Below are 23,112 nucleotides of genomic sequence, written 5' to 3'. Positions count from 1 at the left end.
AATACCCCATGCTTTGTCACTGCACCAATATAGTTTCAGGTCCTCCCATTATTTCTCACTTTTCTTACAGAGACAGCAGCCCTGTGTGAACATTCCCTGAGTGGTGCAGGACAGACACACACAAGCAAGTACCAAAATATTCATACATGATTTTCAAAAGCACTTGCCTCTGCTTTCTCTTGAAATCTGTGATAAACTTTCCTTGTGTGAGAAGGTTGTTTCTTTTGTTGAGGTTTTGGGGTTGGTTTTTGGTGGGTTTTTTTTTTTGGTTTGGGGTGTTTTTGATACTTAAAGAAGAAATCTAATTGTTTTTCAAAAGCCACTCTAAAGCATAAACTCAGACTTTGGAAAGGGAGGTGCAGCCCTACACCTCAGTAAAGCAATGGATTGAAAGCTAGGTAAACGTAAAGCTGCTGCAAGAGGGTTGTCATTTAAGAAATTAAAATATTCTAACTAGGTGTCTACAGGGAAGGAATACTTGCCTTTCCTTGTCACTACTGCTGTTTACTTCTTGTTAATTCAACTGTCTGGTAAAGCATTTATGGGATAGCAAGAGCCTACAGCTTGCACTGAGGCTGGTACCACCAGAGCATGTGGACAGCCCTTGTGACCTGGTCCTGCCCTCCATTCCACAAACCCCTTTACACAAAAGGGCAGCCGTCCTCCTGCACCTCTGGGAGAGTTGAAATTGGTCCAGGAGACTGTGATGTGAGCAAAGTCAGCTGCTGCTGCCTCTGTTTGGCACCAGAGAGCTGTAGGGGTCTTGGGGGATGCAGCTTCACTGTCCCTGCTCAGAGGCTGTAAGAAACTGTGTCCACCCCAGTAAACATAAGAAAAGTGAGAAAACCAAGGAAATGTTTGACGCAAGGTAGTTTAAAAGTTAGCTGAGGCTGGAGACTAGGGAAACTACAGTTGACACTCCTAAGAAGCCCACCACCCAAAAGCAGGCAGCCAATTTATTGGGGAAATGGTTGGTTGCAAAGGTATCACAGTGTCATCTGGTTGATAGCTCACCACAGCTGGCAGCACATTTAAAGCATTAAATTTAATTAATCATTAAAACATTTTGGGTAGTGTACCTAGCTGTTTCTTGACCGGATTTAAACCCATCAGCTATGTCAGATGGGTTGTAAATCACAGAATTCTGTGTTATGATTCTGAGTTATATGCTCCTCCTGAGCCCTGGTAGGTGCCCAGCAGGGTCAGCCTCCAGTCAGAAGCTGGAGGAAACAGCCACCAGCAAGTCTGGGGAAATGAAACATCAGCACTGATAGTGGCTCCAATTTCCTGGCACTGTCTTTTGAGGGATTTCTGTTTCTGCAGATGAGAGCTGCAGCTCTAACCTGGGGCTAAGCAGCCATTTTTCTGAGACTGCTTTTCATCCACAGATGGAGGCAAGGGAAAAATCCATATAACAGAAAGCAAAGGAGAGCTAGAGAAATCTGCTAGTTAAGGCTAAACCAGGGCAATGGCATGAGAAAACATGGCAATAGAATGTTTCACTTATTATGTAATCTTGATAGCTGTGGTTTATGCATTTCATCATTATGATATTAAACTACACTTATTGTAATTATTAAGTAGTATTCATACATTTGTAGTTTATCTTCAGAAGAATTTCAATCCATTTTATAGCAATAGAACTGAGAATCTTTTTAACATAAGGACAGAAGTCTTTCATCTCTACTTATATACTTATATTTAGGTGTATTTACTTAGCTAGTAATGACAAGAAACTCTAAGCCAATAAATTGAGGAAGCTTTATATTTTTTGCATTTTTTTCTCTATTTTTTAATAAAAAACCTTTTTTTTACAAGTATACAATAAGTAAAGGCTCTACACACAGCTATGTCAAATTAAAGAAAAAGTTTGCTGTATCTGTTTTTTCCCCAGCAATCTGCAAAGTCACCAACATCATCGATGATGCAAATATTTCCATATAAAGTTTGTAGTACATGGAACCCTTTCCTCATAAGCTGTAAAACTCAGCATTTATGTAACTGATAAGAGGGGTTTTATTATCCACTTCTTATTTTTTCTGTCTTCATTACAAAGCCCTGGTCAGGAAAGGATTTAAAGGCAAGGTAGGAAGAGGGTCAGGTGGGATCAAGTCAAGCCTGAAAAAAAAGTTTAGTGATGTGAACAGAAAGAATGAAAACTGGGGAAAATGAGCATTGTATGCTCATTAGATTTAAATGAAGAAAATATTTTTATCAAAATCAGATAATAGAATTATAGAAAAGCTGAGTTTATGACTGCAAAAAATCTCTATAATTGAAAAGAAATGTCTCTGGGCAACATAGTGGATAACAGCATTCAATTAGTAGAGGGTTACTGAGACCCAGTGGTTTGCCCTAAAAGTTGAGGGCTGGATTATAAAAGAAAGGGGAAGCAGGCTTAGAAAGGGTGTGTTCCCTTTCTGCCTCCCTTGGGTGCTCTGTGGTTTTAGTTTGATTGTTCAATTCCCTGACAGTAAAGCATTCTCTGAGGGAGAGTCTCTAAAAGAATTTGGACTGCAAGTTTACTCTCTTTCCCTGCAGTAATTCACACAGACTAAGGGATTCTTGATGCATTGAAATATCTCCTAGTGCCTGCTGCTAGAATTAGATATTAGATTGGAGTAAATCAAAGTGTCTACTATGGAAGTCTATTTGTGCTTGAAGCAGCAAAGGCAATCTATGGTGTCTATGTAGGGTGCTACTGCTGGGAATTTTTCCATTGTGGTGGCTTCTTTTGACAATGTGTGAAAATTTAACTGGCTGCAGTTTAAGACTGAAACTGTAAACCATACCATTCACAAGAATTGTGTTTTACAATACAGACCTACTATACAACACACGCCACTGTAGGAATTGCAGATTAAAACTGATGGGGTGAATAAACTCTGTGTTTGGCTAGGGCAGAAAGAGGTTAAAAGTCTGACCTGCAAACAAATCTGGTACTAGCTCTACCTCACAATTGCAGCTTTTGGTATGGAAAATATTTTAAATAATTTAAATATGCCCTCAAACAAAGGATCCTGTTTAGTAAATCAGACTTTCTGACTAAACAGCCCACAAAATTTCTTGTGTTTTCTTTAATCATAACATATTACGGAACATAATTTATTCCAAGAGTAGCCACAAAGTTAGAAATAACTTTAGAGGAACTTTTGTCATCTAAAACCATCTAAGAATGACCAAGCAGCTACATAGGCTTCAAATAATGCCCTAATATATCAGCAAATCATAGAAATTCTTTCCAGATTTTCCATTATCTTGCCACAATCTTATGTCATCTTGACTTTTATCTTGATTAAGCTTTAGTCTGGCAACCACAGTCCAGGACTTACCATCAATTAGTTATTAAATGCAGAGGAGGTATTCAGACCAGCTCAGGTCTAGAGCTCTGGTTATGAGGAACATGCTAGCAACTGAACAACTGGTGAAGTAAGCCAGGTACCTTTTTCCTCACAGTCATTTACATGTTAATGATGACTTGTGGGGAAATGGAGATCAGTTCAGTGGAAGACAGAGTATACAAAATCGTTCAGACATCTGTGTCTGACCTTTGTGCATGTACAGTTTAGAATTGCAATGCAAGAACATCTAATAGAGATTATCCAGAACATCAGAGCTGGCTGGTTGAGTACTTGTGTGTTCTGCTTTAAACCTTTGATCACCTTTTTTACCACCCAGTGTGAAAAAAACATAAGAGGGTGGCAATGACTTAGAAAAATTATGGCTCTTGTCATCTGGCAGAGTAGATACAGAGATGAAACAATTTCCAGTGAGATTTTACAAGACATTCTGCTCCTAGGAGCTGCACATTTTTGAACATCAGTTACCAGTGCACTATGATACCTGGGATGCCCTAATTTAAAGCCATGTCCAGCTGCCAAGGATTGCACTCATGGTAATGGATTTGTTTAAATTACTTCAAACTAAGCCTAAACTATTCCTTGTTCCAGCGGGGTCTGTAGCACATGTGTTGGTCAATGGATGAAGGAGTTGGCAGCGCCAGCCGGGAGGTGCAGCAGGAGTCCCGGGGCTTGCTGCAGTCACGCTGATGCGCTGGCTGCAAAGCAGCCGCTGCAGCAGCTTCCCGGGGCTGCTTTTTCTTGCAGTACAACAGCACCATCAAGTGTCTCTGCGCCACAGCACCGCGGGATGGCCGCCCTGCAGCAAGAAGGGGAATAGCTTTCCAGGAATCAAATGTCTCTTAAACGTCAGGTGAGACTTTACCTTAAAGCGTTCGTGTTTAATAGCTCCTCTCCTATGACAGCGTCCACAAACATTGTTCTTTGATCAAAAACACCAGCGACCTTATTTCTCATATTTGTAAAGAAAGGTAACAATTTGTAATTAAACTAGTTTCATATAAAACTTAATATTTGGGTTGCACATAGCCTAATTAGACAGATGATTTTTTAAATTATTATTTTTTCTCACTTTCCTCATTATCTATATTCATTTTTCACACTAAAAATGAAAGTTAAGAGCAGATAAATAAAGAGCAGATAATGCAGTCTCAAATCATGACAGCCTACATTTTCACTATTGACCTTTCCATTATTTCCTGCAGAGAATTATGGCTTGAATATTTGTCTACATTTTTTTCTATGGAATTCTATCCACTGGTTCCCTGCAGAGAATTATTCCTTTGCTCCCTCTATTTGAAGAGGAATTGGATACTGCTTAGTGCTTGGGTTTTCTTAGCTCCATTTTCCTTTTTGCTTGGTAACCTGTGATGCTGCTTTTTTACTCTTGGAAATGAGTGGTAATGAGCAAAGTAATCAGAACATTTCAGACAGTATGTGTTAATGTGACTCTCCTTTCTAAAACTTCCTAGCCTCTGCCTTTCCAGAGGGAAAAGCTACTATGGGAAACAAAAAATCTATGTAGCAGCTTTATTGTGTCATTTAAGAGTCAATATATGTGAGCAGAAGTCCAGGACTTGACCTGATCCTACATAGCCCGGCAGTTTTCTTGGGGGTTAGCTGGACTCTGTCTCTCACCAAATCTCAGCAGAGGGGAAATTGCCACCACTTCAGCGTAGTTTACACACTCCTCCTGATGTTTCACTAACTTGACCCTAATGTTCTGATTTGAATCTGAAGCACATGCTGAAAACAGATCTATACATCACTTAAATGTACATTTCTAAGTTTGTTCTGGAATCGCACCTCCTCCCTTCGTTCTAAGGTTCCTTATTGCTAAGAGTTGACCCTTGCTGGTTGCCAGGTGTCCATCAAAGCTGCTCAATTTGCCTCCTCAGCTAGATGGGGAGAGAAAATATTGCAAAAGGTTTATGGGTTGAGGTTAGAACAGGAAGAGATCACTCATCAATTACCATCATGAGCAAAACAGACTTGGAGAAAATGAATCACTTGCCAACCAAATCAGAGTAGGATAATAAGAAATAAAACCAAAACACTTTCTCTCCACTCATCACTTCTTCCCAGGTTTAATTTTATTCCCAAGTTGTCTGTCTCCTCCCCTGCAGCAGCACAGGGTAGATAAGAGAAAGGGTTAGGAGGGATTCCTTTATCCAGATGCTGGAGATTTCATAGCATTCTTGGGCTTCTGTGCTTTATTATCCTAATTAGACAGTTGTGTCAGTAGAATAAAAATTATTTACTTATTTTTATAATCATCTTCTCTACAAAAGTTGTTTTACACAATGGAAGACTATTTTGAAAGTCTTCATTTGATCCATTTGATTTTTCTTCCTTAGATTTAACTATACCACTTTCTTCACATTCTATTTCTAAGCATCTTTATCTTATTCTTCTTTGGACTCTTAAATAAAGGCAATTGAGAAAATTGGTTTACTTTTAACAGAAAAAAAAAAAGCAAATGAAAAAAATGATAGGTGAAAAGAAAGGATTCATGATGAGAGCTTTTGAAGGTGTGTCACAGATTCTGAGGTACAATGAAATGTGCCTAAATCTGACCCATTGCTGTGAACTGTCACCATATGTTATTAGGACAATGCCTGTTATATTCTTTTGGGAAGCTTTTTCAATGGTCCAAAATGTACCTGTAATCAAATTATTTTTTCATTCTTCTTTCCTTTTTGGTGATAAAGATATAGAGGGATAAGGATATAATGATATATATATCATTATGATATAATGATATATTGATAGATACATATATCCTATCTGCCTCTTCTGCTCACTCAGTCAAGTATTGTCTGATTATATGTGTAAAGTCTAATCATAATTTTGTGCCTGCCTTATGCCAAATCACAAGTAAAATAGGCATACAGGAATATAATTTGTAATCTCTGTGTCACTTTGCTCTGTTAAGCAAAGAAGAACTGATTAAGAAAATATATCTGTTCATCTATTCTTTATTACAAAGACAGAATGACCACAAAAATCACATTCTCTAAAAGCTGTCATTATATATGACTGGGAAAAAAATGGGGAACTTTCCAGGTGAAATCTTTTCATCTTTTCATTCCTAAAATATGGCTTTTCCTTGTACACAAGCCTTTCCTTTAATGCAGCTAAGTCGTTTGGGTTTTGTTTTTTCCTGAAAGGGACTAACTGCTTATGAATACTGCTTCTTGAAGGGCAAAAAGCTTTATCAAATTACCACAACCATAGAGACTATAGGCCTTATTCCCATTTTATATTTGGAAATCTCTGAAGATCTTGATTCATGTGTGTCAGGTGATACACCATCAGCCAGGGCTTTGAGAAATAAGAACTGTAAGCCTTTATGCTTGTATACATCTATCAATGAACAGCCATTATCATACTACACTGAAAGAGACCTTGTAAACACAGGATCGACCATTTCAATGGGCCCTTATGAGCAGGAAGATTCAAATGATAAGCAATAATTAACTAAGCCACTATCTCAGTCTCCTCAGCAGCAGCCTGGCTGTCCTGAACGTACCATGAGGGCAGAGCAAGTGGCTAAAAACTTCCTGAGAATCAGGTCATGTCAGTCTTAAAATCATGAAGTTTGGACAATGAAAGCTAGGTATTTATTCTTAATTCTTGAAGAAAGTGACAGAAAAAGACTAGAATTGAGAGTATGTAAAATGTGAGAATATGAAAATAAGGGGGAATGAATGTTCAGTACATACCAACCAGTATTCTCTTATCACATTCCTGGAGTTCAGAGACCTACAAAAATATCTTCATGTTGAAGAAGAAAACAAATAATGCTTAAATGTTGTATTTCCCGGGTTTTGGTGAAAACAAACATGGCAAATAATGATCTTAATGTCTGGTGCCAGTTTCTATTTGTTCAACATGATGTTTTGGTACTGTTGAACAATCATGACAGATGATCTGGTTACCTTTACTCACTTACATCCCTGTATATAAAGTGCACAGTTGAGCTAATTTGGCTGCATTTGAAGCACACATTCCAGCATGCAAGATGATGTTAAAGGAAGAAAACAAAGGCCTGGTTGCTTGGGTGCATAATAAATGTAGTTTTAATTCTTGTGCTCAAGATGGCAGCACGAAAACATAAAACAAATGCTTCAGTGGCAACTTTCCAGAGCGCCAGTGGCTCTTCCCTATTCTTTTTATTGCATTCTGTTCAATAAGACTGAGCTGTTTGAAGCATAGAACGGTGGGCAATGCAGAACAAGCACCCAGAGAGTAAATATTCAAGAAGAGGGGAAAATATTATCAACATTTGTTTATTAAAAATAGAGTAATGGTGAAATAATGAACCTTCTGATGGTAGTTCATTAACAGTTAAAAACACCAAATCAGAAAAATATAAGCATAAACTAGATCCTGGTGAATTCCTACCAAATGTTTAAGCTGCAATGAATTTAATTGTGATAACTGGCTTTTCCCATCAAAATGACAACTATGACATTTTAAAAGAACATCTTTGTTCTTATTCTGAGTGGTAATATTTTCCTGCCTTTAAATGTATTCCTCACCAGAGATGTATCCCTTCTGTCCCTTTGCTTCTCTGTCTTATAAGTTATGCATGTGTATTTTCCTATCAATGCACATGCATTTTCTAATTTTTTTTTTTTCCAATAAATACTTAATGTGCTTAGCTACAAACCAACATACCATGTTTGCCTAAAGAGATGAAAAATACTTAATTTATTACTCATAGATTATGTAGAGTTTGGTGCCAAGAAGCTTTGGTACCATGAGCTGTGATACATTGAAAAGTTCTTGTCAGGTATCATTATGAATTGTGTTTTATCACACAGAAGATTACACTAGGGTAGAACAGAAGGGGCAACAGAAGGGGTAAAATTAGGCTAAACTAGTAACTTGACAGTAAATCACTGACCAACATTAGGAAATATTAATAGAGCGAGCAGTCACAATCCACCTGGAGCCAAATAAATCTATATGAAGAATTTTCCAAAAGAAACTCATGCAAAAGCATAGTGCTTCCATGAAGGTAGGATCTGGGATATGTTAACTCTCCGTGACATTGTAGCAATATTAGACTAACAATGCTTAAATACTCCAGGCCCCATTTGTATTTTTAAATCTTCACATCAGCATATTTTCATTGACAGCAAACTAGAACAATGTGTGAGAGATGGAGAAAGATTTATGGTGTTACAGGTTGTGCTAAATCTGTATAATAAGAGAGTTTTCTTATTAAATATGGTGATTTACAGAAGAGTACAGGCTGTGTGTCATCTCTTACTGATGTGACACTGTACCTCTCCCTTTAGGAAACAAGGGTGGCTGCTAAATTGGCCTAAGGGAGAGCTCTTAGAAAGGAAGTAGCTAGAGCAGATTTTGCTGTATTCTTGATGATAGTGTAATATTTATGGATTTTCATAGTAATTTGAACTTTAAAACTATCCCAGGTTTGCCAGTGTAGGATAGATCAAGTAAGTAAACTAGTCATCATTAGAAAATGCCTTGAATCTGGGTCAGCCTTTTTTTCTACTTTTCCTAAAATGGAAAAATGATCTGCAAATGCCCACGACATCTGACATTATTTACCAGAGGAGATATAGTATTGTAATCTTCTCTCCCTATTAATGGAATTCACGGAAAAAAGAAGGAAGTATTTGTAAGACTTACTTCAGTTTCTTAGTCCCCGTCTGTAGCAGCATTTCCACAGAGTCACATGTAGCCATCTGGTTACCATCTGGGTTTTATCAAACAGCATGGGACATTTCCAAGTAGTTATGTAGGAAAAAACTGAGCATCAACAGTGTGTGTGTTAAAGTACCTGAAAGAAATATGCATACTCTGCCATGGAAGCTCCATCATACAGAGCATATGACCTGCTTTTTATCCAATACTTTCTTTGAAAATCTATTCATTTTGATGATAGTAACCCCTCTGACTTGTTGCAGACTGAGCCTTTGCTTTCTGAGCTATAATCAGTCTAGCTGAATTGTACCTTCTGTATCAATGATGTAAGACTTGATTTTTCCAGCACTTACCCATTACAAGGACTTAAAATTCAGTTAAAGGCAGTTGTATATGCTGAGCATGGCTTTGTGGATGTTCTGCTGAAGAAAGAAGCTCTTTGCAACTCTTCTGTATTTTTTGCTTTGTAACAGTACCTATTCCTTGGGTTTCTTTGGAGCAATGGAATGCCCAAAGGAATTTTATACCTCTAAAATCCATTTCCAGGCATACGCCCAGTTTCAGCATAGAATCATAGAATATCCTTAGTTGGAAGGAATTCACAAGGATTATCAAACTCCCCATCCTGCACAGGACAACCCCAACAATTACACCATGTGCCTGAGGGCATTTAGCGGGAATGCAGTTAGCCCAGCATGCACATTTGAGTTTAGAGGGGAATGAATGATTGTGTCCCTTTGCAGCTGCCGTGATTGGACAACAGGTCACCTCTTCACGTGTAAAGAAAATAAAAATCTGCAACACCCTTTTGTAGCATGTCTTGGTTGCAAATGCTGGTCATTCTGCCCTTCAATTCTTCTTATATCTTGCTGGATGCACAATTTACAGGGCTCTGAAAACAGCAATATAATATGAATCCTCTAATCCTCTAACTGGTTTTGCTGAGATTCTACCCCATGCAAAAAAAAAAAACCAAACAAAATAAAACAAAGCAAAACAAAACAAAATTAAAACAAGCAAACAATCAAAACCTCAAAGCAAAACAAACCAAAAGGAGCAATTAATGAAATAAATCAGAGGTCATGGCTTTGATTTCTCCTGTCTTCTCTCCACATAATATTTCCAGCTCTATTAAGCTACTATTTGAAAGAGACTCTAATGGACTGATTCCTCCAGTTACATACACTGGTTTAATTTCATTTAAGTAATGAACCCCCAAATTGCACCCAGTTAATGATTTATCCCTAGGCCTACTATGACTACTGACAAAACAATATGTTACCATCCCTTCCTGAGATCAAGCTGAAAGTGCCTTTTGAAATGGTTGAATCCATTTATTTGGTTTTGTTATTCATCTTCCTTTGTAACATTTGTTGCAGTCCTCTTACTCCTCTGAGGAATTTCGTAATCCTAAACTTGTATTTGTCTTGAGCTGTAAAAAGCAAAACTCTTGGGAGGAAGGAGGAGAGAATACTTCTATTCCTATAAGCAAAAAATCAACAAGTTGATAGAGATGAAAATACAAACTAGCAATATTGTTTAAGGTAATTTTTTGTCTAGGTAAAGACAAAAAGTTGAAAACATGAGAGAACATTTCAGGAGGGCTCTGTACAGAAGAGGGAATTTGTCTGTCCTCTTGCTTTTCAGTTTGGGTTAAAATCAAAAAATTCTCCTGCATTTTAAAAAGCACATCCACACACAATATTTAAGGTTCCTGAAGATAATCAATGATCTTACATATAAGAGGAAACTAGGGGACAGACAGATGGGAGAGTCCTTAGAAAGCAAAGAAAAGTTCTGCTCTGAAAAAAAAATAATTCTGAAGTAAGTATATGGAGATTCCTTTGTTTCCTGCCTTGCCAAAGGAGATGCAGGTTGTAGAGACACTACAATAAAGGGGATTAGGAAGTTGGGGCATAAAAGGAATTACAATTATTGAAATAATCCATGTAGTTTCTCTGTAGGAGGACACCCAGACTCTTTTGATATATATGATAGCTGAAAAATGATACAGGAATAAAATCTCTGGAATTCAGTAAAAGGTTAGTTATATATTGGTATGTAAAGTACTTTTGCCTTTACAGAAAGGTATTTGCATATTTGCTTACTCAAGGCAAGCAGCAGTCATTATAATCCAACCAAAGCTTCAGCTTCCACCTAAAAACTCACTGATCTACCACAAAAAAAAAAAAAATTGTATGGGAATTGGAATTTTAAATTTACTAGCTTAAAAAAAAGAAAAAAATATACAAAAAATCGTGTGCCAAAGAAACACACTCCAATGTTCTCATTGATTTATGAAAGATTATTCACTTTTAGACAGTTTTAGGAATCTTATGATTGAGTTAGTGGAATATTTTAGACTATTTTGCTTTTTATTGACCTGCCAGCTTTTGTCCCCCTCAGGTAATATGCTTAAAGCTCTCTTTTCTATTGGTTTTCTTCTTTTTTTAAATATACCCAGCTTCTCAAATCACAGCTTTCTTTCACGAGTAAGAATTAGACTTTACAGCTAATAGTGTTAAGAGATCTTCCAGCTTTTGACTGATCACAGCTGAAAAACAGCTAACTGCTGAGCTTCAGTGAGCTGGCAGCATTGACCCAGACAAAAGCTAATAGAGGCATGAAGATGGAAGCATGAAGGCTAAGCCAGAAGAAGTTTCTTTATTTCTTTAAAGCTGTGAACTTGTAGGAAAAGACAGTGATGATGGCTAAGCATTTAGCCACAAAACTTACATTTTCTGACACCATCAGGATTACTGGATGTGAAGGTTTTAGCATCTACTTTGTCCATTAGTGGAACCTTCTCAGAATCTGTTAACTCAAGAAGTGTGGACAGGCAGGACTCGTGAGAGAGGACCTCGGTGCTACAGTGTAGGCAGTGATCAACACATATGTGAGTTTGACTGTAGGAAGAGTCAGAAGCACAAACAACTTCAGATTTTCAAACCTGTATTTGGCAAAATCTGAAGTACAGAAATAAGTGAAGGAGGTAACATAAGACCATGGGGACAGGGGGAGATGAGGCAAGAGCAAGAGAGTTTTAGAAACAGACTTGCTCCATGAGAAAATGAATAGAAAAGGCAAGATGGCAATGAAAAAAGAAAAACTGTTTTCACTAAAATGAAAATAAGGCCAGAACTGAGAGGCCAAGGGAAACATAAATGATTTTCAAGATGATAAGGAGGAGAAGGAAACATGACTCCTAGACAGAAGAGAGAGAATAAAGAACTGAAGCCTCTTAAAATCATGGTGGAGATGCAGGTTTTCATTAGTCAGGAGTCCTTGCTAAGAAACTGTATATTTGTCCTTTGAGCAGATCCAGCAGAAAATGTGCTGCTTGTCAGGATGCATTTGGTAAGACTGTAAGTTAGATGAAACTGTAAGGTTTTAGAGACTTCTGGTAAAGCCAGAAGAATTAATTAATGTCTTTCATGCTGGAGCAACTGACACAAGTGTCCCATTAGGTGGGTCTTTTGGTTGGGGAATACATTCAGTAATTTAAAATTTCATGGTAGTTATAGAAGTTTTCAAGTCCATATGAAAAAAAGCAAAAGCATGGCAAGATCACAAAGCAGAAGGGTAACATAAGACAGCAAGTGCTATGGAAAAGATCTGAAGGAAGAAGAGTCTACAAGGAATGCCGAACTGTGGTTACAGGGAGAAGAGTATTAGAGTAAAATGGTATCTTCAAACACAGGACGTTTAGTGTAAAGTGAGAATGAGGCAGAATAAGTCTTGGCAAACTACAAGAAAAAAAATAAACCATTTAGCCATGACCATCTCAGTTTCTTATAAAACTATGAAAACTACATGAAGTATCACCAGTTTTCATTAATGACAGTAATTCAAAATGCATAATGAAAGGTATAATTTCTTATAGAAGTTCAAGGAAAGAAAAACGTAGGAGCTTTTTTTCTAAGAACTTGATTAGTGATGCAAAATTGGGAAGCCTCTTCCATACAGAGAAGTATCTTGTTTTCATACAATATCAGACAACCTTGAAGACTTTTCTTAAAATAGTAATTGAATAGCAGTTGATGTTTCAAAAAGCTGAAGCTACAGAGCAATAACAAATTTTTTTGCTATAAATGGGAAGAACTTTGTGACTGGGAGGAAATGAACCGAGATGTCCAGCTAAACAGCTGAGACCTCTGATTTGTTAGCAGAGAGTGGGCTAAGAACCTAAGACATAACAGGAAGTACTTCCAGAAGAATAAACAGAAAAATGTTAAGGTCACCAAATGAATTTTGTAACTTTGAGTACTGTGTACAGTACTGATCAACTGCAGAATGACAAGCTCATAGTGTGAGAGAAATTCTACCAAGTTACTGCATATCTTAGAAACAGAGCTATAAATAGAGCTACAAAAGGGACTTGCACTGGGCAGTATATATATGTGCAATGTGTGTTGATGACCTAACTTTCAGAAGATTAGCAAGGGACAAAATAAATCATACTTGGTTTTACATAGCATGTGAATTTAATTACATTATGCAGCTATCCAAAAGTGCCTGATTGAATGTAACCTCTCAAATTCCTTTCCCCTTCCCTCCTTTTTTTTCTGACAAAAATACAACTTGGTTTTAAGTGGATTCTAATGGAATTTACAGAGCTGACCCTGTAGCTTTCCAATCCTTATAAGTTACTGAATTTTCAAAGCGTTGAAGTATTCTGACCCTAATGATGGAAATCCCAAAGGAGTATAAAACAGCAATGCAGGTAAAAAGCAAAAACAAACAAACAAAATATTTTAAACTAAATTTATCGCACTATCACCATACACTAGGTTTTATTGATAATAGATCTAAGGCTGAGAGTCTTGATGTGAAGAATTCTAAGAAATAACTCAATCTTAATTTCAGATATATGTGTTACAGATATTCCTTTTGCTTAGCTTTCTGACCACAAATAGAGGAAAAAACTGTATAAACATAAAAATAGCACAGCCCTTGTGTCACAAATTTTAAGGCATCTGGGTACAGCTGTGCAAATGTGAAATAATTAAAATACTTAATTACATCTTAGTGCTGTAAAAATCACAGCCTATTTAGTACTATAAGAATCTTGACCTATTTTTGTGTAGGTCCCAGTCTTCATATCCACATGCAATATCCTTAATAAAAACATTTCATTTATTATAGGATTGATGACTGAATTATTTTTAGTAACTAATGACATACTGATAGGCTTCAATAGTTGTTCAGAAGTTTCAGTTCAGACAGAAAAAAAGAAAGTTCAAATTCTCAAAGCTAAGTAGCTCTTTGAGTGCACTATTTTCCTCTTCTGTTGCCAGTAGCTAAAGTCCTCTTATTGCCGTCTTCTTCATTAAAACAATTTCTCCGACACTGTTGTGTTTTTGTTGCTATGCTGTCTCTTCCTTCTTGTACTACAAAGATGACATCTCTACAAGCTGTGGATCAGAATGATACTCAGGAGGAGATCTCAGAGCTATAACCTTGGGGGTTTTTTGGAGTATGTATAAGAGCTATAGTATAAGAGCTATAGAACTCTTATGTTTCTCACCTTTCCAGTCTGACCTTCATTTTGAACTTGGAGATGTGTAATGATGAACCTGGGCACAGGATGAAAGAAAGGCTGCTTACTGCTGTTAGCATTTGCTTGACTGGTAACAGATGCTCATGAAAGAGATAATTTTTTTAACTGTCTTGTGGTCTAATGTACAAGGCATGGAGATTATTAACATTCTGATCAATTACCATGCTTTCCGTTAATCCATTTTTCTCACTGTTTATGGGAGCCAGTGATCACATATTTTTCACAAGATGTTATCAATTTAACAGTAGTTTCTACTCAAATAATTTCAAAATTAAGTGTAATCCAAGGATGTAATACTAGAATCAACATTTGATCTTTTTTAATACTTTTGCTGTGGCCTATGTCAGTTTATGTGTTATATTCTATTCAGCAGCAAAAAAAGGAAAGACCTGTGATTTTTCACTCTCAAGGACACAGCAGTTCCACTGAGAGTCATCTTTCCTCTCTCATTCCTGTAGAAATCCCTGCACCTGTGCTCGAAGTCTTTGAGGTCTTGGCTAATGAAGTAGGTGCTATTTATAACTCTCCAAATCTCCAACAGTTTTTGATGAAAAACAGTCAGTCCTGAAAGCATCTGTGCCACACAAATAGTTCCTCAGGCTTGAACTTTAGACCAGCTCAGTTCAGAGAAGACAATCTGTCCTTTCTGCCTTCTCGTCCTCATGTCAGATGTTGTGTACCAGGATAATTTCACATTTTCACTTCAAAAAATAGAAGGAATCTGAAAATGTCAACTGAATAATGTCAACTGAAAACTTAGTAATAATTGCACCAGATTACTACTGATCAAGTTTCTGTGGCCTAACAACTTCTGCTCAGCTGGCATACAGAGACTGTCAGCCTAGGTTGCCAAAGTGTTACGTGAAATCATACAGCTTCAGCTTCATTCCCACAGTTAGCACAGCTCACTTCAGCACAGTAAGCTACTGAAACACAGTATTTTGTTGGAAGCCTGAGTCCTAAACTTCTATGCATTAGTCAGTTCTCCTTCTATGCAGGAAATCTGTGTCAAGAGACAAGTTTTTGGAGATTTGAGCCAAATAGTTTAAGTACAAATGTGTGATGTCTTGGCCCACGTTCTCTGTAGAATCATTATGGTTGTGAAATTTCCTATGTGGTCACACTCATCTTTTTTTCCCTTTGTCAGCCATCAATAATTTCAGTCACATAAATTGGCTAAATGACTCTGCAATCAAACGTAATGTCTTCCAGCTCTGGACAGAAGACATTTGACTGATTGCAGAGAAGTTGATTGCTGCCATAAAAATCCCCTGAAGAGTCCAGATCCAGGCAAACTAGACCTGATCAATTTTCTTGTGGCATCCTTTCCCTTGCTAAGGGAGGGGACAGAGGAAGGAATCAGTGAGGAAGAGCTAGCCTCCAAGCTACTCTCTTGGTAGTTATCCAACAGCTGGTAGGACTCTAGTCAGTCTCTGAAAGAAATATTCATGGGAACTTTACCTTGTTTTATAAAATGGAGGACTGGAGCTTCCATTCTCTCTACAAAATAGAAAAGGTATGGGATCAGTTCCTGAGCTTGCATTTAGTACCTTTTTCAATGGAATTTTCTTCAAATTAAGCTGACTGAAAACCAAAAGAAAGGATCTATGCAATTGCTCCAGCTCTACAGAAACTTGCAGTTGCCTCATTCTTCCCTCAAAATAATATATTCCATGCATTCACCTCATCAGCTCTGCTCATAGCACACTGTGGCACCAGCCTGTTACAGCACAGAGGAAGGACTGAAAGGGTCCATTCTAATGAACATAAACTTCAAGACTCAGCCCTGCTGTCACTGAGTCTTTGATTTCAAATGAGGGAGAAAGCACTACTGTGTAGGCATGAGAATGGACAGCCTGAAGCAGCCACCTGCTAGGGGGAGAGAGAGAGAGAGAATATACTTATCACACATGATATAGTAGCAACTATGCTGCTAAGTGTATGCCTCACATACAATGTCAATGGGCAGTCTATGACCCCAGAAATAAATCTATCCCATATTCCCCAGCTGAAGAGAGGACAGAAGGATGATAAGTAAGAAGTTTATTTTAGCTGACTGGGTTACTAAACATGAGCAGAATTGACAGTTTTGCTGATATAGCAAAATTGAACTTATTTGTCTTATACAAACAACAAACAGAGAGCAATGAAAAATGAGAGGAGCCAAGCAGACTATCTCAAGACAAGCTGAAATGACTCATGTTAATTTATACTGTGGCTCTAGTGTTTTCCATTAAATAAGGACTTTGTTTGGTAGCTCTGTTACCAATTAAGCTTGTAAAAACTTTCTGTCATAGAAGCAGGATCTGGGGTCACCCCAGATCGTGCAACCTGGGAAGAATAATGCAGAGGTGTTTTGGTGGCTCTACCCAGGGCCAGACCTACTCAGACTATTCACCTTGTATGTGTGAACTCCACTCTCCAATGCTACTGATTTGGGGAGGCTTCTCAACTCAGACACAGCACAACATCAGATTTGCCCTAGCACTGTCATGCTTCTGAGTTTACTCTGACAAGCCCACTCAAAATCTGAGGCTGTAAGGTTTTGCAATACCACCCTTAGGTCCAGTAGTATCAGCTCTGAACAGGAGCTAAGAATTCAAATTTGACCAAAGCCATCCAGGTGAGTATTGGCACTTCATAGATGATAGGAAAAAGAGAGACACCCACATCAAGTCTGCATGTAGCAGACCAGGTTTATGTGAGTTACTGGTATCGGGTCTATACCACATGAAAACTGATTAAATGCTTCAACTGCACCTCAGTAATCCAAGCTAAAACCAACCAGCTGTGCAAAGAGACAGCTCCATTTTCTTATATCCATGACATGGTTAATTGGCAACATGGATAAAGAGTCCATGGATAATTAAGAGTGAAGTACACAATATATCAGCATTCTCTTGGCACATTGAAGTACTGACACATCATTTATTTCCCACAGACTGTGCATACAGAGCTGAAAACAGAATGTTCATCTCTCACAGAGAAAATGGCAAGATTCTCCATTTTTTACACATCTACATAATTTTGCCTATAAATACCTTTTTTTTTTTGCCTATAAACCAGATAATTAAACATCTGATTTAAGGAGAATCCCCATGTACTCTAGTACTGTGTTTGAGCCCATGTCATTATGAACCTTGCCTCAGAATACACTGTGAGCAAGAAGGACAAATACATTATGAGGGTTTGGGTGGTTGGCTAAAACCTGGAAAATACTTAGCATTAGTTTCTGTGCTCAAGCTGTAGAGGTTCCACAAGTATGTTTTACCTTTTGAGGATATGGGCCCCCAAGGGGTATCTGCAACAGTCTTAGAGCCACTGATTTCAGCTTTTTTCTCAAGCCTTAATTGACTCAACTTGCATTGAGTCATTTCGTGTTATTTGAGCTTCAGGTATTTCATAGCTTCCCTTACCAGATCTCCCAGCACTAGCATCTGAAATCTCTCTGCAAATTTTTAATTCCTGGAGCCTTTTTACTGATTGCAGATTCAGCTCACCTCTACCCTTAAACACACTTCCCTCTAACAGAGTTGTAATATAGATCTCCTTCAGCTGATAATCTGTGTCCAAAGACTGCTGCTTTATGAGAAGATAGGTAATTGAGTCCCTGAAAATGAATACCCTATGAATGAATCTCTGCCTTGGAAATAGCAGGGTCTCCACAGTTCATGAGCCTAAATTCTAAGTTCTTGTGTCTAAAGTCCCATATCTATTGGTACCTTGCCTAGCTCTCATAATATTATGTGAGTGAATTTGAAACATTCCTCTGCTGACAAGACATTTGGATATAGGTAGGACTTATGCTGTCTAAATATATCCTTAAGTACCAGATGCGTGAGGATATTTCAGGACCCAGCCTCCCACTGATTTCAACAGATCCAGTATCTGCTTCTTACTTAGAAAATTAGTCACCTGTGTTTTATGCAGATAGATTTTCAGGGTGTTGTTTTCCCTGTGTCCTCAGCAGATTTACCTGCAGACAAGTCAAAAACACAAGCCAGCCATGCCAGCATGATCTTATTTTGTACTTGCTGATGTGGCTCTCATTTCGCACTTCCTACTTTCTTTTAAAGTAAGTGGAACACATTTGCTTATTCTAGTATAAAAATAGCAAACAGAAAAGAAATCATGTAAACTGAATAAAAAAACAGCAAGCTGTAAAAATTCTGTGTAGTGTGATGGGAAATCTTTTATCTAGAAAAGTGATGATTTAAATGGGAAATGGAAAGTATTACTATACTTCTAACAAATTATTACTAGAAACTGCCAGTTTCTGGCAGGTTTGGGATGGGGAAGGAATGTCTGTTGATTCAGCACTTCCGTCATGTAAAGCTCTTTATGGTGGAAGTCAGACTTCAAAAGATAGAAGCATGCATAAGAAAAAAATTAAATAACGACATCAAGTCAAAATTAAAAATCTATACTGCGTCATGTTTATACAGCAATGGACATCACAGTTTTTAATATCAGATAAGTGGCTAGATAAATACATCTACTGACAAAGAAACCAAACTGAGTAAAATTAATTCATCTTGAGAGGAGCAGGAGTATAGACACCAGATGAAATCTATCCGTATCTTGTTTCCACTAGAGAACATCATACAGTAACCTTGATATCACTCAGATACATTGCTATTTAGATTATAATGCATCCAAAAAAGAGCAGCAAAGCTGAAGAGCAGTCTGGAGCAGAAATCCTATAAGGACCTGAGGGAGCTGGGGTTATTTAGCCTGGTGAAATGAGGTTCAGGGAAGACCTTTTTCACTCTCCACATCTACCCGAAAAGAGGTTGAAGCCAGGCTGGGGTCAATCTCTTTTCCCAAGTAACAAGCAATAGAAATAAAGAAATCGCCTCAAATTGCATCAGGAGAAGTTTAGATTGAATATTACAAGAAACTTCTGCACCAAATAGTTATTGAACATAGGAACAGGCTGCCTAGTGAAGTGGTTGAGTCATCATCCTCGGATATAATTAAAAGATGTGGCATTTAGGGACAGAGTCTCATGGTGGACTTGGCAGTATTAGTTCTACAGGTCAAGTCAGTGAACTTAAAAGTTCTTTCCAACCTAAATGATTCTATAATTCTATAATGCCAGGAACAGTTTTGCAGACAAATATGTCAAAATGAAAAGTAAGAATCTGTTCTAAGAACTCATATAGTCTAGGGTTTAATGGAGTAATGGTGATATCACTTTAAAGTCTAATTTCATGATTCCAGTATTCATCACATATTTCCTCCTTATTCACAGGACCCTCCATGTTTGTGCTTTCTGTCAATACTCTCCTTGGATCTGAGGAATCACCATGTCTGCACACAACTACTAATGCTTCAAGATAGGAAAGAAATTAGCCCAAGTAAAGCCTTAAAAATGAGTTTTCAGTTTTCTATTACCAACTAATTAAGTTCTTCTGAACAAAGGCCAGTCATGATCATTCTTTGCACTTCAATTTTCCTGAGGATTTTCACTCATCCTTTTTTGTTCTTCTCCATCCCATTATTTTATGAAGCACTGCCATTTCTTTTTGATTTAGTTAGGATAAAAATTGCAAGTAGGCCAAACTGTCTGAGAAAAGATAGCTTTTTTTCAGAGATTAGTTATAAGCATGTAACAGAACATCAAGTTCTTCAATACATCCTTCTCTCTTCAAAGTCAAGCTGTTGCATATGAAAGTTCCAAATACCACATCTTTCCTCCCAGACATAATTTACACTGAACAAACCAAAGCACCATTTTGGGTTTGGAACTGTAGGCACCTTACTGTTTTAACATACTAAAACTAATTACTTAACTTAGGATTGCCTTGTGCTGTTTGGCTACTAGGCTTGGGAATCTGTTGCTTAAGCAGACTCACTCACATCATGCCAGCTGAGATTTCCTAAAGCAACCAAGTTGTGTCAGTGAACCAGATGATCATTGTAGGCCCTCCCAACTGAAATGATTCTATTCTATTCTGTTCTGTTCTATTCTACTCTGTCATACTGACAGCATGATGGGTCTAAAAGGAGACCTTCAAGGGAGGTAGGGGAGGATACACACACAGCACCATATGCCTAATTTTTGCCAGTTGACCCTGTCCCAGGTGTCCTGCAAGTCATGAATGTCTGACTTGACTGTGTCTGGTCTATTTGACCTGTTACATTTTGGGGCACAATCAGCTTTATTTGTTCCAGCTGTGGCCAGTTAAGAAGCTTTCTGGTGTGCTAACAAGCAATGTTAAACACCTTTTCTCCCGTTATGGAAGGTGGAAAAGGTATTGACTTAATTTCAGAGGCAGTCCTTTATGGCCTCACAAAAATCTCACATGACGGCCTGCAGCCATGGACTTCTATCAGAGAAATGCGTGCAACATATTCCTGGTTTTGTAACAGCTGATCTTAGTGACAGGAGACAGTACATTTCTTCCTTTTGCTCTCTGCTCTTTCTTCTGTGAATCCCAAACATTTCTTACATCATCTTCAAAAGCTGCAAGAATTCTAAACCTTATATTAAACACAATACCTGCAGTAGGCAAACTGCGGCTCATGGGTTATGAATCTGTACCACACTAGCCAGTTGTACTGAAAATAATAGAGATTAGGGATTACAGGTTGAAATCCAAATGCCATACCTATTTACAGTCATTAATATGTCCAATCTACTATGTCTGGGAGAGAGAGCATTAATAAGCACTCCTTATCCAGTTATCATATCTTCTAATGCACAGCTACTCTTGCACAATTAAAATAGCAGTTGAGAAGGAGTTTATGTGATTTAGAATGAGCAGAGTTCTTCCTTGGACAACACAAATAAATCAGTTTCTCCTGAGAGGTCATTTTTCTCTGTGCTGTCAAGAGAGTTCATTTGATTGACCTAGTTTATGTGTTTGCTGTAGACTAAGGCATTCTTAAATTCCTCAGGAATTCTGTTCATTTCTCTGAGATCCACTTAAGATGTCAGTATTCACATTCTTCTCTAATTTCATTTAATTCTTGTAGCATTGCTTTGAAAACACTTTTCTTGTATTTCAGTTTAATGGGGAGGATAGTATTGTCTGTATTTCTGTAAAGGGTCAGAATCAGTCTCCTTTGCTTGAGTTAAATAAGAGTCATCAAGGACATAAAGTGCATTAAAGGCTTCTATGGTCAGGAAAAAAAGACTACTTTCTATTTGTATTTTTCCCATACCATCGGAATTCATTTCTTGTGGATGAAGACAGAAGCTAAGGTGAAACTCTTTCATTTTTCCAGAGAACTTTTAGTGGTAATAAAAGTAGCCTGTCAAAGGTCCATTTGTTTTCATTTTCAGTAAAAATTCTTTTATCTCCTTGAACCATGAGAACAATAAAGAAAACCATTTTTTTTTCCATTCCAAGAATTCTGTAATGGAACAGATTTGCCATTGCAACCACTGAAGGCAGTACATTCCAATCTGGTTTGTGGCTAGCCCTTGTTGACAAAGTATCCTTGAGTATCTCTCTAAATATTGGAACTGTATCTGATTAGGTTACAATCTTAACTTCTGCTGTTAATGTTTTATTAAATCAAATTTATTAAGTTCAGAGATGCTAGTTTGCTATGGAATGGTGCACAGGCATATGTATGGTTATCCCAGCTGCATTGTGACAAATAGAGTAAAAAACTATAGGAAATGGGTCACAGGAGAACAATCAATAAACTAGTACTTTTTCTTTTATTTTTCACTCCCAGAGTCCTGTTCTGCAAATACATTAAATTCCTAACTGCCTGACAGAGGATGGTATCAATCTGCATGTTAGTGCTTATTGATTAGCTTTGCTAGGATATGTGCTGCTAGCTGTAATAACCAAGAGCATTTCGAATGAAATTGATCACATCAGTCCTAAAAGTTAGAACATTGTTGTGGGAAGTCCACATGCAACCATCTGATTTAAAACTTTCTAGTTTCAAAATCAATATTCTCAGACCACAGCTGGAGGAGATTGTTTCTAATGGATTTTTTAAAGTTGTTTGCTACTAAGTACCAATACTAACATAGTACAAATGAATTTGAGGCCATGTTGATCATATTTATTTTATTATCTTTCTAAACAGCCCAAGATTTATTCACATTACCAAATAATTTATCACAATAGAAGAAGATTAGTAGATCAAAGCAGTTAGTGCAGTGACAATCATATCTACATGTCACAAGGTTTTGGATAGAGATGACTATATATGACATTCATAAAGAAATGTTCCAAACACCCCTGTGACTTAAGGCTGTCCTAAGACCTATTCATCAGTTTTGATCTTTGTGATCCCATTACAGCGCTAAGTCCATTAGATACAGGTCTCAAGTAGACTTTCTTGGTTAGTTTTCTCTGAAAGTTCTCTAGTTGACACACACCAACATGGCTTTGCAAACTAAACCAGTGCAGTGAGTAATGGTGATCAGACATTTCACTTCAGAACTGTTGTACCACTACATACCAAAATGTTAATTTAAATGGAGAAATCTAGCCTTCATTTTCTGCTTCAGTTTTTAAAAATATATAAACATAAAAAGAA

The 23,112-nt window shown here is 37.5% G+C and overlaps 1 protein-coding gene across 5 annotated transcripts in view; it reads right to left on the bottom strand.

The window, feature by feature from the left end:
* Positions 1–23,112, bottom strand: part of ZNF800 (zinc finger protein 800) — a 93,079-nt gene that overhangs the window by 64,648 nt on the left and 5,319 nt on the right. Inside the window, exon 1 of one of the 5 annotated variants that reach the window (XM_072920848.1) lies at positions 7,085–9,177. The exons of the other annotated variants lie outside the window; for them this stretch is intronic. The gene's annotated coding sequence lies outside the window, so the exon portion shown is untranslated. Of the gene's footprint in view, positions 1–7,084; positions 9,178–23,112 lie in introns of those variants that run through there. 5 annotated transcript variants of the gene reach the window in all.

Source organism: Taeniopygia guttata, chromosome 1A (genome assembly GCF_048771995.1).
Source record: "Taeniopygia guttata chromosome 1A, bTaeGut7.mat, whole genome shotgun sequence".
Classification (NCBI taxonomy): Eukaryota; Metazoa; Chordata; class Aves; order Passeriformes; family Estrildidae; genus Taeniopygia; species Taeniopygia guttata.
Note: the sequence above shows the minus strand (reverse complement) of the source record. Positions and strands in the feature narration are given on the sequence as shown.